Below are 19,292 nucleotides of genomic sequence, written 5' to 3' on the forward strand. Positions count from 1 at the left end.
TGTGAGAAGCAAGTTGGAGAAGAAAATAGGGGGGACTCTGAAGATGTTTGGCTGAATTTTAAGGCAGCTGTTAATGTAAACTGGACAAGCATGGATGACCTTGAGTATTCTTGTCAGACTATGATCCAACAGAGTGTGAAAGGGGGCTGGGCGATCGAGGGAGACGACGATGGACGATGTTGTGATTTAATGTGTAGGAGATTTAATAGAGTGCTCTTACATTGACAACATTTAGCATGTGGTCTGGCATATAATATGGCTTTTTTTTATTCAGGCAACAGGATTGATTACTTCTCTGCCACATATCTCTGTGGCACAATATTTAAATGTACATATTATCCTCATTTTCAATTCACAGCAGCTCAACATACTGACCGTGTGTGTTTTTAATTTACATAAGTAGAATTTCAATTAGACTCAACTGTATTTGTTCTTAAACAACCTTTCCTATTTTCATATTAGATTTTCAATTTGTCCTTCAGCCAGCAGAGGGTGCAAAGGATTGGGTTGGAAAGAAAAATGGTTTAGCAGAAAGAGAGAGAGAGAAAAAAAACTATAAAAGATGGAAAGAAAAATAATCACCTTCAATGAGCTAAACGCCATTAGTTCTGAGCTCCCTGGTGGCCAAACCTGGTATTGGTCTATAAATTGCTCAACACTTCTAAGATGGATATCAGCTTGTGTTTATGTGCTTGTACAAAGCCATAGTTTATATAAACATAGTTAATTCTAATTTTCCAAAAATCCAGTATTTAATGTGTGAATCCTGTATATGAATAAAATAATCCCTTAATTTCCCCTCAGAGATAAAAAAAAAAAAGAAAAGAAAATCCCCTCTGAAAACAAGTTGTTTTCACACCCAATAATAGAGGACTTTCTCTACCAGTTTGTTTCCTGTTAAGTGGAATTGGCTGTGTATAAGAGCAAGACTGTAAAAGTAACACAGGCTTCACACAATAAAGGACACATTATCCATCTAAAATTTGATTTTTTTTCCTTCTCTGTTTGACTCTTATCCTCCTGCCCTCACCTTATTCAGCTTCTTTATGCTGCTTTTCTTCTCAACATCATTTCTCCACAGCCTGACACCATATTTAGTGTCAAATGAAATGCCTGCCCTGTCTTTCTTAGACACTGCCTGGTTTTAGATGGCAGTGCTCTTTGCAACTAAGCCAGCGTTTTCACAGCTTCCTTATGAGTTTGCGTGGGCTGCTCTAAAAACAGAACTGGTCAATTACTGCACGTTATAAGGAAACTGAAGAACACGTTGCATAAAAACTCACAATGCCCCTCGGTGCTCACGCAGAAACGCAAACACTCGAGCAAACAACTTGCAAGCTGATAGCGTTCACTGTTTGAGATTCGGCGAATTCAGCTTTTGTTGCCACTGAAGAGATGCTGTGTGTGATAAGAGGGGTTTGTGCTTTGCTACAACAAATGCTCCAAAGTTTTCAAGTCTGGAAGTGTGAAACCTACCAACTGTATGTGATAATTCGCTATCACTACAACAGCGTACTCACATTATTCTTTTTGTTTCAGACATCAAGACTTAAATTGCTTAAATCCTATCATAACATGGCACCGTAGGTCTCACAAGGTGCTCAAGATGTAAAAAATAACTAGACCACTTCATGATCACTTCTATGCAAATTCATTTAAGTCTAACACTATAGGTCTAGCAATATGCATATGAAATGGAAATTAAATATTTGTAAAAATACAAGAAATAAAAGATTAGATGATAACTATGCTATGCATTGCATATGTTGGTATGCACTTTGAACTACAAGATAGATATACACAAGCATAATGAAAAGGGTCTTCAAACATAAATGCTAATAAATGTTTTCCACCTTGTCATTTTCCTACCAGAATTTTAGTGTTCTTGTCTATACAACTTGGAAAATATCGACTCCTAAAGTACTAAAGAACTTGAATTTGGTCCAGTGTTGAGAATATCTTGCAGAAATTAGCATAAAGGTTACAGTGCTGATCACATTTTGTGGTGGTCCTTGTGTATGAAACACCTTAAGATACAGCAATTTTGTATTGCTCTATCCAACCTTTATTTTTATTGTACTTTTTCAACGGGGTAAAAAAATCCTGTTAAACATAAAATAAGCTCAATAAAATGAAAAACAGCTGCCACACTAATTGTTATCTTAAACAAAGTTTTTAATCATTCCTTTGGGGTATAAATTTTGCATTGAGAAAGAGGACCATTTTCTCAGCCACATGCCACTCAGCTCAATTAGGATTTATATTTATCAGTGAGCCTATTTGTAAGGAGGTGTTTATCTAAAGATCACTATTAGATAACTGCAACAAGAAGTGGCATCTTGGGTCACAAAGTCTCCATAACCCTTTGACCCCATCTACACTCTAACCAGTTGGTCAAGGGGAATGCCAGAAAAAAAGGTTGTCACAAAAATAAACTTCAGGAGCTTACTATATTTAGAGATTAAATCAAATCTGCTGTGAGAGATGGGTCCTTAGTGGATCTTTCAATGCTCTAAACATAGCACAAAAATAGTTTACCAAATACAAAATGAGCCTTTCTTTCATTGCCATCTAAATCCTTTGGAAAATTATTAAAAAGCTGTATGGTGAGCTAAACAGAAGAGAGCGAAAGAGAAAACCAGTGCTTTGGATCATTTGAAGAAATTGCGTAATATCTACTTCTTAACAGGAAAAGTTGTCAGGTGATGTTTGCCCACCAAACATCTTTTAGAAAATTTTCAGCCAAGAATATTCTACTGCGATAGAAGATACATTTATTTTAGGATGTCTTTTTACACATTTTTACCACAGGTACCAATAAATGTAGCTGATACTGTAGATTTCTCTTCAAGGCCAAATGGCCTCAGATAGGGTGTGATATCTGATTGTGTTTAAGTTCCAGTATCACACGGCCAAGTTTCAGGGGAGTAGTGAAATACTGAGCCACACCAGGCAGCTCTGCTTCTGCTAGGGCTGAATTATGAAAGAGCCCAAAGGAGGAAGAGCATAGGGTAGGTTTTTCTACACCCTGAACATTATTAAATTAAAAAATAATTCAGAACAATAAAAAAAAATACATTTACATTTACATTTTTTGAAAAGTCATTTTGATAATTTAGTAGTGTAATTTATTTTTTTTTATTTGTAGCAAACATATCCAGGCTTAATCTTTTAGAGGAATATCTTTTAAGAGATTTTTTTTTTAATTAAGGAAGAACATCTGAAGTTCAAATGTTTATATTTTTCTTATACCTGAAATTGCTCATTTAATTTAATGTTTGGACAAAGAATTGCAAAAGAGTCAGTGTGGTCTGAGTTTATGAATGACTCAGGGAAGTGATCTTATTCTGGGGGAACTATCAAGTTCTCAATGTGTTAAAAAAAAAAACAGCAACTAATGTTCCAAACATGTTTTCTTTTTCTAAGAATTCATTTTCCATCACTAATAGGTTAATAATCAAAGTAGAATTGATGACTCAGTAAAAATTATTGTGGTCAAATGTGTTGGCTCTGGCCGAATCCCATCTCCTAGTGTTACCATAACATTACGCCTACCACTACATGCTGGCACTTCATACAAGTCAAAAAAATAGATTAAATATTCCACTGCAGAGTGAAATATATTCATGTTCATTAATGATCTTATGAAACAAATTCCTTGAAATACAGTTACTAGCCGCTGTATTAGGTAGACCTCGCTAGTTGGGTTTAGCCACCTTTTGCTCTCAGATCTACCTTAATTCTTTTGCCTTATATTTAACAACATAACCGAAATGTTGCTCCGACTTTGGCCCATATCTACATAATATCATTATAAAGTTTCAGCAAAAGTATTGATACTATCATGATGCAAGTTTACCATTATGACATCGCAAATGACAGATCTGATGATTGTGGAGGCAATTTTTTAGTAAAGGAATCTATCCTGCTGGAATGGATAGATGCACTGTGGTGATAAAAGGATCAACAAGGTAAACAATCCCGAGGAGAGCTTTGGTATTTAAACAACGATTGATTGTTATTAGAAGTGTGCCGATCGATCAGTCACCGATCATAATCGGTCGATTTTCGTGAAAAAGTGCATGATCGGTGATCGGCGATCATTGGCTCTTGTTGCCGATMCCGATCACCTGCATCTYATTTCGCAGCCTGCCTGTGCAGTTGGTCTCCTCTTTCCTTCACACTGCGCAAACGCGCAGCAAAAAATCCTAAGCAATGTGGAACTATAACGCACTGAGTGAATGGGGAAGTTTGCGTGTTGCGGCGGAAAATTGAAGCACGTGGGGTGAAGCACGTCAAAATGCATCAACACGACGAATCTAATATGACATAAAAACAATGCCATACTTGACGGAGTTTGGCTACATCGAGGCTCACTGCAGTAAAAAAGACATATGGAGGATCAGATAGCAGGTAAAGCAGCACACAGCTACAAACACTCACCCAGATTAGCATGACGGTCAGAAAGCTAAACAAATAACCCGCACAATTATTTAAGTCTTCGAGCTGCGATGTAAGACACTGGTTCTATTCTCTGGTTCTGTTCTCACTGTTTAACTGCTGCTATGCACTACAGGTAGCAATATTTCACAGACGGAGCGCCGCTTCTGCTTCACCAGGTAGTGACTCTCACACCGAACCTCTGTTTAAAACTGCAGCATCTAACCTAAAAAAATACATTTTATATATGTATTAAAACTTTCGCTGTCCTAACATGAGACAGATAATCTCTAAAAAAATAATTGATCTCCTCCCTGCTCTGCATAATTACCCCGCTCAGTCAGAAACAGCCACTCAGAACTAGCAGTAATCAGCTAGCCGCCATGCTATCAGGAAGTTTTCATTCAGTAACTCAGCATTGTTTATTGTAATGGATCCTGTATTTGCCTTTGAATGTTAAGTTTTATACTTTTTTTTTGGCATTGTTGAGAGGTTTTATTTTGGCTCTTTGCATTATTGTTTGCATTGTTTAAATGCCATGTCACTTAAAACCCCCTTTCTTTTCTTTCTGATGTTCAGTTTGAACTTCAGCAGGTCACCTTCACCATTTCTAGATGTCTACAAGCATTCAGTTGATGCCACTTGATTCACTTTTTGAATAGGTAAATAAATCCAAGAACACTGAACCAGATTGACTGGGCTCCACTGTAATGCAATGGCTGGTAAATGCATGAAGATTGTGACATCATTTGTCAATTAGTATATCTATTGTGTTACTGAGTCTGACGGTTTGTCTATATATATATATACACATTTAAAAAAAAAAAAAAGAAACTAAAGGGGCAGACATAAGGAAAAGGGGATTAAATATGTTTTTGATTTTAGAGAAGCAAACCACAGTCCAACAACACTGGTGATTGCGGCGAGAGAGAGTGATTGGTGGGGGGAGGATGGTAATTTACTCTTTAACTGCCTTTAATCTTTAATTGGCTAAATCGAATGAAACCACACTGAGCTGCTGAATACCTTTATAGAATGTGGAAACATTTCAGCATTGCTGCTAAATGGACCACTTCTCAATTCTCCATTTGCAATTTAATATTCATAATGTCATCAAAATTGAAACTCACAGTCTCCTAACTCACTCCTACTGTTGTCCCAGACATTGAAGGTTAAGGCAACAATGCGTTCACCAATAAATCCCCTTCTTGTATCGTTTCAGTTCAGAGCTTCATTTGTTACATCAATGCAGATTGTCCTCGGTTTATACAGGCGTAAAAAAGGTGTCGCTGTCTCTCAGAGTTGAAAATAAAATCACACACCATGTCTAATATAAACACAACTGATACAATACAAGGCCGTACCTTTTGGGGATTTCATGGGTCTGTGTGGAACAGTGTGTGTGTGTGTGTGTGTGTGGGGGGGTGTGTGTGCGTGTGTGTGTGTGTGTGCGTGTGCGCTCATTTGTTTGTGAGGTGCTGCTCAGGGGAGTGTGGAAGGTTGCTGTGGGTGGTAATGAGCAGTCGCTCCGTTTCCACAGCAACATTCTAACTCCGACAGTCTCCATGGCAACTGATAACAGCATTAGCTGATTCAGCCTAAGTAAAGGTTCATGTCAGAGGGAGGGCAATAGATTTTTTTTTCTTTTTCTTTTTCAAGAACGGTTGTTAAAGGTAAACAGTGACAGAAGGGTGGGTTGTGGGGTGTTGGGACTCCTAGGAGGCAAAATGTAATAATCTCAACATTTGAAGCAAGTGGACAAAATATTCAGACACAATGGCATTTTCTGCTGACAGCTTCCATATTTTCATGTAGTCTGAGTTCAGTGAAAAAACAAAGGAACCACAAAGAAACATGAGGTCTTTAGAGATAAATGAGGAATTGACAGATGTAATGATTATTAAGCTATAAATTAAAATATCAAACGTTTAATTTATATGCTTGATTAAATGCAAAAAGTAAACCATCTAATTTCCTGAGAAGCTATATGTCAGGATTTTATTAAATATAAGCCATAACCAAAAAACACTGAAATACATGCTGGAAATGTATCACTTTGTGTTTACTAAATCCTCATGAGTTATTTATTTAAATCAACTACCTTTAAGATATTCTGTCTTGCTAAGATGCACTTGTAAAAATGGCAACAAAGTCTCCTTCAGGAGGTAAAATTGAAGAAATTAAGATGACCAATGCAACCCAGTGTCTAAAATCCAACAAATTCCCAAATAATGAGATAAAAAAAAAAAAACTAAACAATGTCTCTGAAGTTTAACAGTATCCATTCATCAATGCTGCACCTTGACCAAGATCATGTCTGTACAGATACCTAAACAATAGAAATACTTAACCTACTATATATTTAGCATAAAAGTTTGACTTCGGCTTTTAAGTCAAATATTATGGTCATATTTGCCACATTTAACATTGGAAAAATAAGAAGCAAAATCAGCTTTTTGGACATGGGTGGTTTTCCTCTCCTCTTTCCCAACAAATAGAAAAAGGGGAGAAAGAGAATAGGAGCAAGTAAACAACCAGAACATTAAAGCTCTGAAAGCAGAAATGCAGTAAACAGCAGGGATGAACGAAATTGGAAATTCAAGCAAGTGTGATATTATCATTGAGCATGGCAATGATAATATCAGTCATTACCATGCTCTCCACAATCTTAAATGACCTCACAGCACTGTCTCATATATCTAGTGTGAGCAGCTACTGCAGTGAGACTCCGTTAAAGAAATTGAATGCATAACAGCCATGAAAAGCATTCATTCATAAAATTAAGAAAACACACTGAACAATAAATATTGYATTTCAAAAACGTTGCTATATTAGCACTGTACTCATTAGTATTAATACAAGGTACTTTAGCCACATTGTGCAAACAAATCAGTTCTGTTTTTAAACTGTTTGGTTCGCAATGTATGAACATCACAAAAACCATATCACAAGGTAAATGAGACGACAGGAAATTCAACATTTTGAATCTTTATAGATTTTACATTATGTGTTTAGCTTCCAAGACACTGAATGTCGGAATTTGGGAATAAACAGCAGAAATAAAAAAAATATATATATAGTGGGAATATGTGAATCAATTCCGAAAACAAAAACATATCACAATATACATGATGCTATCCACACTACTGGCATCCCTGGTGTCAGTTTGTCCGAGCTGGTCGAACATCATGCGTTTAACACCATAATGCCTTCTGAAGGTGTTACACAAAGACAAATCCCCCAGTGGGGCTCAATAATTATTGATATGTCCCCGTCCTAACTGGATTACAGCCTCTGGTTACCATGGGGGAGAGAAAAAAAAACTAAATGTGCCTCACGATAAATTTATCCAACGCATAGTAATGAGGCAAACAAAGCAGAATGAAAGAAGTAATCAGCAAAAGTGTGCCATTTATAAAATACTTTTATTCCAGCAGTATTCCACTGTACAGTGCTCTTTTACTGTAATATGCAAATCACAGAAAAGGCACATCGACTGGATACAACATGGACTGGAGGCCATAAAAAAGCAGAGTTTGTTCTCTGCATGTGTTAGAATGGTGGGTGGTAAGACTTAATGGCTTCCACTGGGAGCAGCAGCAAGACTCAGTGTACAATGTTAGCAACTAATCTAAACCTCATGGTGTTAAGGCTCATTACAGAATTAGAAGGGACGAGTCAGAGTGGGCTGGAAGTTGACAAGTCTGGCCTCAAATTGTGGCATTTGGTCTAAATACTTAGAGGAGCTGTCTGGATTAATCTGGTATCACAGCTAAGCAGGTTTTTGTTGAAAACAGCAAAAGAAAACATTGTTAATCTTTGGGATTAGTTAACATATATATGAAAATACTTTTTTTTCTTCTCTCAATCTTTCTGGGATAAGACCAATTCATGTGTCTCTGTGTATACCAGTACAGTAATCCCATCCATTMTTTTCCTCTTATGAAAGGGAATTTCCCTCTCACACTTAATCAAATAAAACTACCTACTAATCCTAATCTAATAACTATTCTATTTTTTTTATCTTTTCTTTGTTCATATTTTTCAGTCTGCTTTTATCACTTTCTATTGAGAACAAATCTGTTTGAATGCATACTTTAATTATATTTAGAATAAGTGAAAAGTAGTTACCTCTTCAAACATTTTATTTGAAAAAACTTTAGAGAAAATATAAATGAGGAACTGAAATCATAGAGAGACATAATACTAAATGAATTATCACTGCAATATAAAAGTACTTACAATTACAAGACTGAGCTTTTTTTATTTTTTCCTCCAAAAAAGGATGAATTGCTTTGCTATTCATCCTACTGAGCCATTTGAAATATGAGGAAAAACATGGCGGCCTTTGTCGGGAAAGTGAAAATGAACCCTCACTGGGTCTGTTGGCATGATAATGATTCAAACATATGGCCAAATCAATACCAAAACCGTCGAACATAAACAAAGCCAGCCTTCTACCATTACCATATCAATCCTTAGACTTAAAAACCCAGAGAAAATCTGTGGCGTGAGTCAAGAGAAGAGATTATAAGAAAACGCCCAGGAGTCTGGATTATTCCGATCACAAGCGTCAAACTCCAGTCCTCCAGGGCTGGCGTCCTGCAACGTCTATATGCGTCTCTGCGTCAGCACAACTGAATAATTAGATCGTCAGCAGGATTCGGGAGACATTGACTTTATGAGGAGGTAATTCAGTCATTGGACTGAGGTGTGTTGCAGGACACTAGTCCTTGAGGGTTGAGTTTGACACCTCTGATTTCGTTTAGCTGTGCAAAAAGGAATGGTCGGGGACTAAATGCTGTTTTATTGGTAAACTAGTACAAAGTACTGACAGCAAGAAATGCCAACAGGGATTCTGTAACAAACATTTTTATTTATTTAATTTTTTACCATTGTTTGTCTCCCAGCTAAATAAATCTATTCAAATTAGAGGGTGGATTTTTCTTTTGTGATTCTATAAAGTAGTTTTTTTGTTTGTTTTTTCTTCAGTCATATCTCAGCTGAATCTAGAATAGGCTTGTAGGATGTCAGCATCAGTATTAAATTCCTTTAATATCCCAGAGGTTCTTTGACACAAAAAAAACTGTGTGCAGACCAATGGTAAAAAGATGGAGTGAACCAATTTAAACACATTTACAGGGTAGTTGGTAATATTGTCAGAATACTGAAGAATGGCCATGTGCACATTGGGACAATGGTAAAAACACCCAGTTGTGTAATCATAATTGGTGTGAAAAGCACACCAGTGACCTTCTCTTGTGGTCTTTATGGTCCTCCAGTCGGCTGTTGAGCATTTTGTTTGATGCAGTTTACCAATAGAGGATTGATCATAAAAAGTTTATTTATTTTAAATGGAAAACAACATCTGCTTCCCTTTCAAACCGTGGCTTAATTACTGTATGAAGACAGCAGTTATGTAGCTTTAGAAAAGGAGGTGGAGGGGAGAATTCTGCTGATTCCTCCTTTCAAAAACCCCCTCAAAGCTTTTGTTTGACACAATTGTTTCTTCTCGAGCTCATCTCATATCTGCATCATAAAAAGTCTAAACGCAACAACTTTCTGGCGTCCACCAAGATTGAAATGTTGAATCGTACTGCTAATTCTTAACCTTCACCAATTCTCTCTTTATCCGTCTCGTCATCTTCTAAATCATGCTTGTCCTTCACTCTAGATCTTAAGGACATCAGCACCATTTTAAAAAACAGAGAACCCTCTTCAAGTCTAGATGATATCCACCCAACCTCTTTCTTTCTGAAAGTTATAAAGGATCAAAGTATTGTTTTACTTTGATCCTCCTACAACTACAAACCTTCAGTTGGACCAAAACTCAACAGCAAGACTTTTAACTAGAACAGAGGAGCTCTCCTGCAACGCCTACCTCTGTCTTACATTACTGACATCCTAAATACACATACTACAACTTTCAAATACTCAAAAAGAAATCCACTTGCAATCCAAAGGACCAGATATAAACTTTGACGTGATCACTCATTCCAGGACGTTGCACCTTGACTGTGGAACGAGCTTTGTTTGTTTTTACTTCGTACCGAGAGATTCGACTCATTAAAAAAATAAGCTGAGGATAATATTCAAACCTGCTTTTCTTTTAGATCTTTTAAAATAATAATTTGTTTTTAATCAATATCTGAATAAAAGTCTGAGTAAAAGCCTGTTGAAATTTGAGCGACAGCAAACGCATTAAAAAAAAAAAATAATACAGACGGGAATCTTCAGATACTTCAGTTGCCTGTCAGGTCATGTGTACGTGTTTATATTTGTATGTAAATGCGCTAATTTGTGTGGCTTTCGCTTTGTGTGCAGGATTTCCTCAACCGTTTGTGACATAACTAGAAAAGGAACGACTTGCTTCCCTGAAGACGACAGCCGAGCAGATAAAATGCAACGCTTCAAAACATTTCAAGAATTATTCATGTTCTCCTCTCATGTCTAACTTGCAAGCTTTTCCGTCTGGAATTCCCACAGATCCTCAAGAAGCTCAAAACTGCAGATCACACAAGCCGCAAAGTGTCTGGTGACAATATCGACAATATGGTGGGAATCTGGGAAAGCTGGAACAAAAGGCAACGGAAAAAAAAAACATAAACAAAAACGAAGAATGGATAACAGCTGAGACAATACATGTGATGTACTTTTCTTTTACTATGTCTGTGCTGAACAACAAATTTACCTGGCTTTATTATTGTTATTATTATTATTATTTTATTATAACATCACACCAGCATGAGTCAAATTGGCTTCGGAAAGAAGTTCTCAAACTTCTTTAAAAGATCTATCATTTTGGTAAATGCCTAGTTTTCCCAAGTAGCTCCATATTGACAGACATTCTTAAATTGCTTCAAATCAAAACTTGGACTTTTTCAGCTTCTTGGGGTATGCTACAAGAACAAACAAATCACTTCTTTTTGTTGGCATTTAGGACGCATTTAGTTGCACATCGTTTCATGTCTACTCCAAATTTGAAAGGACAGGTTTTCTTTTTAAAACATACGAGTTCTATTCTTACTTTAATATGATGTCTAAGAAAATTGACATTTCATTTTAATTTGGGAGGTAGTTTCAATCAACTTGTTATTGTAATTAAATGGATTTCTGACTCACCCTGATTGAAAGAGTCTCAGGTATCTTCTGTTTATTTTTCACCTATCAAACAGTCTTTTTGTTAAACAGAGGCATTATTCAGGACGTGTTAATGCAAATGGACAAAAAGCCCTTAATGTGCTGTTCAGTTAAGTGCTCTATGCTTTGTTTACTCTGCTGGAAGAAAAATAAATAAAGATTTTATTGCAGTGCAGTGCCTTCATTTAGCAGCTTCTGAGTCTGGTCTACGTTGCAGACCTTGGGGGGCGTCACCATCAACCTCTGTGCTCCATCAAGAAAAGCCATTAAGAGGAGCAGTAATATTAAAGCCATTCACTAAACTGATGTGAAATGCAATTAGGCTGACAGAGTGTGTGGCCCGAGCAGTTTATGTAAGCTTGTTAATATTCAGAATCAGGACAAGCAGGATGTCCATCTGCATTCTTAGACAAACTGACAGACAAATAGATGCGTCTGATTATAAACTGTCTGATTGCGGTTCCATAAAAAGCAAATATTCAGCGTTGGGAACTGACAGGACTCACACTGTGCAAAATGCCCTTTCATTTCATACCTATAAATGAGCCCAATTCTCCAACCTATCCACGCATCTTTTTTGGATTTCAGTAAGTGTATCATGGCAACATTTTACCAAGAGACGGGGGTGAAAATTGGTCATTTTGACTGAGATGAAAGGAAATCTGGCTGGGGAATACTCACCCGTCTGTGCAAGACTGATATCTGTTTAGCTAGTAAACACTTGCTAACAAGGATGTAGAAGGTTGTGGGAATTTCTTCGGCTCGAAAGGAATCGGGGTTGCTTTGAACTCATCTCAGGAGTGTTGGGTCTTTGATGGGAAGTGTGAAAGTGTTGCATAACACAGCAGTGAACAGGAGAWATTTTAATTGCATTTTGATATGCGTCATCATATCAATTTGAATTGTCTTTTTTTGCTTAAACCTCCTCGAAATAGTTTACTGCGTGTTGGATTTTTAATTGAATATAGATAGCAAACTGTCAAGGAGTATGAACTTACATTTTGCTTACTTGCTTTCAACATASAGAACACATTTTTGAAATCCTTTTGGTGTATTAAAACTGCCAAAATAAAGATCCTGAGGTACATTTGTAACTAGTTTGATTAATGTAAACCATTTGCAGTCGTGAGATTTTCCTCCATTTTCAAYCCTCTGTGGGTTATTGTTAAAGTGGCTGGCCATTTATCTGCATTTCTACACCCACACACTCTTCAACAGYCCTTATAAAATCCAAACTAGCAAAAACAAGTGCTATGAACATGCATTTTACATGTACTTGTAGCCGTTAACCAATTGGACARAGCATCACGGCAGCGAATGCTCACAGCGGACACAAATGACATTACCCAAAATTTAAAAAAAAAAGATTTTAATGGTCAAAGAGTGGGAAAAGAAATGAAGAAAATAGGCAAAGAGTGAAAACTGCATTTAAGTATTTGAGTACAGCTCAATACAAAAATGTGGGCTTATTTTAGGGGATCTGATGTATTAAACCCAGTTGTTCCTCTATATGAAATAAAATAAAAATCAGCAAACCCCTAGCAAATTAGACATACTACCCTTTGATTATCTAACAAACCGGTCATTGGAGGATGTAYGGACAAATGTATGCCACAAGTCATAAAAGAAACAATGGTCCCAAATCTTAGACAAGTCATTTACCTGATAGGGCTGATAATAACACAACAAATGAAGTCAACATTCGCCACTGTATCAAAATTTTAAGGCTAACCTAATAAGATCACAACTAATGCCATCCATGTTCTGTGTTGATCAGGTAGGAGTTATTAGCTTGACTATATGACAGTTCTAAAGAATTAAACATGCAGTTTTATTTAGACTATAGAAATAGTTGTAATGTACAACATATATCAGTGACCAGCATTCTGCACCATGCTTTAATAGGAATTTTAATAGTTATTCACAAACATTTTGGGGTGATCTTAGCTGAAACATTGCCTTTCAGATCGTGTTCCAGTTAAACTACCCCCGACCTCAAAATGTACAAATCAGTTTATTACATCACAGCCAAATTAGACTGCCTCATCAAAACACCTGCTACATACTGRCCATAGTATTCCTGCTTTTTTTTGGCAAAGACATTAAATTACTGTGATGAATGTATGAATCCCTGTCCTGCACCTATACCCATCATTTCTCTTTTACCCTTCCTCCTTCCACTTTGCTTTAGGATGTTCTGTCCTTGAACACAAGGTAGATTTACTTTAGGTGCCTCATGTGAGCGATAATCCTGGATTTTAGCTCTGCAGTTAARACCATTTTGAAAGAGTTTGGGTGCAGAATAGGACCCAAAATGAAAGATATGTAAGCGAGGGAGGGCAGATGATAGAGAAACAATAATTAGCTTTGCTTCACTGGTGGACAAATGAAAAAAAAAAAAAAACGCTGTTCTGGCAAAATCCAAAGACTGAAATTAGAATTCAGCACTGTCTTGAAAGCCAAATAAAATTCAAAGCAACAACATTTAGGCCCAAAATGACAAACTGCAAAGAAGTTATAGAAACACACTATTCTTCCAAACAGCAGAACATTCAAGAAGAGACGACGAGGTCCAAGAGACAGTAACACATTTCATTAGCAGARACAACAAGGCCGAATGGTAAATAATTTATTTGATGTCTTTTAGCCAATTGTATTTAATACAATCAAAAGGCATTAAAAGTGGAAAACAAAACCCTGTCCTTCATATGAATTGTTAGTAAAGGTTAAARGTTTTGMCCCGTTCCTGTTTCCACAAACGCATTCAKATATTTATGGTCTCTTTTAAAAGCATCCATACTTTTAAGAGATTTGAAATGCTCTTAAAAGTATTCATCTCTTTTTTAAAAGAGTATTTGCATTTTGTCGAGTTACAGCTTCATATGTTATTGCATTTTATTGAAGGTTTTAATGGGTAACCCAACGCAAAGCAGCTTACAGTTGTGAAGTGAAAATACATATTTTTCTTTTTTGTTTACAAATAAAAATTAACTGAAAAGTGTGGCATGAATTTGCACTTTTGTATTCACCTGCCTTTASTATAATACCCCTAGATTAAGTCAAATGCAAACAATTGCCTCTAGTTAACGATAAATTAAGTCCATCTGTGTTTATTCTCACCTTCGTGTGAATCGAGACGTTCTGTGAAAGGCCCARGGATTTGTTGGACAACTTTGGTAAACAAACATCTTGCATCAGAAAAACCACTGAACACCGTTTGTGATTAGGGGACACAGTTGACATGTTAAAAATCTGTCCTCTCGTTAGATGCACACAAAGTTAAACTTTTTTGGCCTGCAAGTAAAGTTTTATGCGTGACTGAAAACTAGAATTAAATTTATTTATTTAAGTTTATTTGATAGGGACAGACACACATCGACATAGACAAACGGAACAGAACCGCACTGCCATGTTTGCGTCACAGTGCTTACAGCAACAGCTAATCCACAGCACTTGTCCCTAGATGGGTTTTTTCAACCTAAACACATCATCCCACTTTGAAACATGGGACATGGTGGGGACAGTGTCATTCTGTAGGAAGACATTTCCTCTGGAGAGAGCTAAAAACAGAAAGATTATTGAAGAAAACCTATTTTAAGCTGCAAAATACATAAGACTGAAGCTTCCTTCTGGCAGGAGAACAACTTAAAGCACCCAACCAGATCTACAAAAGAATGGTTTAGATCAAACCATTTCCATTTGTTTAAATARCCAATCAGTCTGGATCTAAAAACAGCTGAAGATAAGTGATGAGGCTTGAAAATTTATGTTYACCGTCTCACCATCCCATTTACGACTGGTTCTGCACAGGATTGACTCTGGTGATGTATAGGTAAACAAAGCTTTATGGCATTTTTTCTTCCACTTGACTATTATGTCCTACTTTGTGTTGATCTATTGTATTACATCCCAAAGCAGAACATAATTTTAATTTTATGGTTGTACTAGCATAGAATATTWMAAAAAAAAACTGAAGGATTATGAATGTGTTTGCAAGGCATTGCATCTTCTTAATAATTTSAAATGAATGTTTTATTTGTCAATAAAGGATACAACTGTGTTCTCACACTGAAGAAGCCTTAAAATGTAACCTCATTACTTGCAGAGCCACACTGACCACTGTGATAAAAACTGAAAAAAAAAGAAGAAAAAAAAAACACATATTTGAGCCAGAAAGGCAGCRATAGTAAACGACCAGCAGGTAGGTGGCAGACATGTTAGTTGCGTGACAAAATGTGTTGGTGCTGCTGCCACTGAAAGCCTCTCTTTATTATACAGAGATTTGTTTCCCACTTTCTTCCGTCTCACACACAGAGATAACTGCACATGCAGCACTCTGTCAAGATGTGACAAACAAGAGCCGTGTGTGCATGTGACTGTCTGTGTCTCTCCATGTCTTCCGGCAGATTTTATGTCATTCATATCACTGAGAATTAGGATTAAGTTGCCTCATTCACACACCAATCTTACGCAAAGCACTACCTCTACTTGAGTGTGAACAGGCAGACAGCACGGCTACCTCACCAAGCTGGCACCTCTTCCTGGACTGCTGACTCCAACAACTGACTGAGCTAATGACAATGATGATTCAGGGTGACGCAGTWACTGGACAGCTTAGGTTCTTACTAGATGATTTTCGATGGTTTTCCTTTTGCGCTGTCTGGAAAATAACCAAAATGGACACTGGCTCCTTTAAAGTTGMRGTTAATTATCATTAATTATCATCCAGTGTGATTATAATTTTAAGTTTATAGACTAAACACATGTAAAGTACGGTATCAGTTATTTTACACAATGAGTAAAAGTTAAACAATATGCAACTAAAAAATGTGAACATTTTCAGGAGATTTGGACTAACGTTTAAAAATCATTTAAGAATTTCAATAAATTATGACTCCTTAATGGAAAATATAAACATCTAATGATGAGAGACRTTTTTACAGTACTGAAAATTATGAAAAAAATAATGGAATGAATATTTTCCTTCCAGCGACTTTGGTTTAGARCCTGTAGCAAACTAAAAAATGAGCTCATCCAAAGTAATTTTGCGATATAGAACTTAGTGTCAATTGGTAAAGCTTCCAATTTTGGAATTTCACCAAAATATACATATATTTATGCATTCATGCTAGAGAGAATAGCTAAATAGTGTGCAAAGGTTTTAAGGACATCTTTATAGAATCCTGTTCTCCACTGAGAGAAAATGATCCAAGGAGGTTGTGCTATAAAGCAGATTATGTTTAGTTACTGGATATTCAGTTATGTGTCTGGCTCACAACTTGAAGGCCAAAAAACAAATGCCTTTGCTTAGAGAACAATCTGTATCACAGCTAGATCTGTCTTATTTTACCATCTATTTTGGGCACCCCGGTTTWATAGCCCAACTCTGCTCTGAACTTCTCCACAGCAGGGATGAAGATGGACACACTTTCCAGACATAATTAGTGAAAAATTCTGGAAACCATGCATGATGTTCTTTGCATTTCACACCTATGTGCCATTTTGTGTTAGTCCTACATCTAAAATCCTGCTAAAACACAAATTCATGGATCAAAATGTGACAAGTATGGGAAAATTCTAGGGGTATGACTACCTCGTAATACATTGTAAAAACGGGCACGCACATCTTAAAGATCCAGTTCCCCTCTAGGACTTAGGCAAAAAACAAACAGTAAACAAACCCTGACTGGCTTGACACACCGAATTTCACCAAGTTCTTATCTAACTGCATGGCCGTAGAGTATTTTTTTTTATATATATAAAACATAAATGCACATTGAATAAAGGAGATATCAATGCAGGTCATATGATGCAGATCACACCCACTTGCTGTGATCATTCACGTTAATGGCATTGTGTAACATGCGAAAAAAAAAATAAAAAATCCTAGATGAACTCCTGCCAGCATAAAAAATAGGAGAGCAGGTGGAACACTCAGCCAGAATCTCCAGACAAATACCTTCACRGTGCGCTCGGCAACCTGCAGGACTCCATGAATCCCACCCTCATCTTGAATGCATGAGGCATCAAAATGTATGTGCAGACACTGGAGCAAGTGGACTCCACAAAGGGAAATCGATATCCAACCMCCAGCCCCCAATATGTAAATGAGATGTGACTGAAGCCGGCATGCTCTAAGTGAGAAATCCATCTTGTATGAGCTAACCAAATATCCATTCAGAGGGAGCAATTTGACCTCAGACGAGGTAAATTACAGGCTTTTTTTTTTTTTTACATTAGATTCACAATGGAGCAATGTATGAAAAAGTCATATTTTATTTCAGAATGAAATAGAGTATGTTGACAATATCAGGATATATATTACTGATGTTTAACATGGAATGGGAAATATCAATAGCAGAAATGCAGATTATTGGGATGTGTGATCAATCAGTGGGGCACGCCAATATGACTCAGCACTGGTTTTTGCAGTTCTCTCCCTCTCTCTCTTCTCTGTCATTAGAAAAAAAAAATTATAGCAAGCAACTATATTTAAGCACTTGTTTTTAACATCCATATTCATTCTATGCTGTATGTTTGTGTAATGTGCCATATCATCTCTGGAGCCTGATGGTCATTCAGTGGCACCGCAGCCAGCCAAGTTCCTGCAGGCACCGCAGTAGGTGAAGCCTTTCCAAAGCCCAATGCAGACATTTTTTTTTTTTTAAATCATTTAATTTCCTCACATAGAAACAGTGCGTATAATTGGACCAATAAGACACAGGACAATTAGGTCAATCAGCAGGTCTCTCCCACCTCAGAATCTGGGTTTCTAGATCTGTTGCTCAGCAGTGATTTCACATCAGATTAAAGCCGCAGAATCGTCCCTTTAAAAGCTGAATGGCACCACAGAACCACCACACATACACTCACAAGAACCGAAGATCCAGTTCTGTTATGCACGAACAATGCCTCATTTTTTTTCCACCTCATCAAAGAGGTTGAGCTCCTTAAAACATTCACTTATTGTCTGGTGGTAAGATTGCCTCAATGTCAATGTCTTAGGTTTTTTTTAAATAGAGTTACAAATTGTGTTTTCTGCTGCATTACAACGCTGGTAGTGAGTAAAAGAAGTATAAAATCTTTACCTGTTCGGCTCGGCGTCTTCCAGTAAAACACCGGTCTGTCGGACACAGAGGCACCGCAGCCTTTCAGTTACCGTAATACCGGAACTAGGCGTGCCGGTTCCTGTTTATACCGGTTACTACGGTGCTCTGGAGGAGCCATTCTTGCTAGAAACTACCATAGTGGTTGAATCAAAATATGTCTGCATTTTCATTCATTTTCGGTAGCATGAGGGAAAAACACAGTAAATAGTAAAATTTTGATGTAAATTAATACTAGAAAGACAGCTATCACCGCCTGCCGATTCAGCTCCATGCACCAATAAAATGTGATAATGCTGACAGTCACCCTAAACATTTTTATGACCATAAAAAGTGGCACTTCTTTTCGGCAGGTGCGTCATAGCGTCGTTGATAGTGGGGAAAAAAAAGGCAACTGAAGTGTAGCTGTTTGTCTTAAGAAATTTAATGATGATGATGGTTAAGACTTTTTTTTTTTATCATGCTGAAATAATACTGACAAAATATAGCAAATCAAACGGCACATGGCAAATAAATACATTTTTTTATTTTGAAAAATATACCTTAATTGAGCCCTATATAAGCTTAAAACATTAAAGTAATGCATTTAGTGCCCCGTTAAAAATA

At 36.8% G+C, this 19,292-nt stretch overlaps 1 protein-coding gene across 1 annotated transcript in view; it reads right to left on the reverse strand.

The window, feature by feature from the left end:
* The window catches only part of map2 (microtubule-associated protein 2), an 84,436-nt gene extending 65,670 nt beyond the window's left edge, over positions 1 to 18,766 (reverse strand). Inside the window, exon 1 of the mRNA XM_017309283.1 lies at positions 18,669 to 18,766. The gene's annotated coding sequence lies outside the window, so the exon portion shown is untranslated. The remainder of the gene's footprint in view (positions 1 to 18,668) is intronic.
* Positions 18,767 to 19,292: the final 526 nt, after the last annotated feature.

This window comes from Poecilia reticulata, linkage group LG2, assembly GCF_000633615.1.
Source record: "Poecilia reticulata strain Guanapo linkage group LG2, Guppy_female_1.0+MT, whole genome shotgun sequence".
Classification (NCBI taxonomy): Eukaryota; Metazoa; Chordata; class Actinopteri; order Cyprinodontiformes; family Poeciliidae; genus Poecilia; species Poecilia reticulata.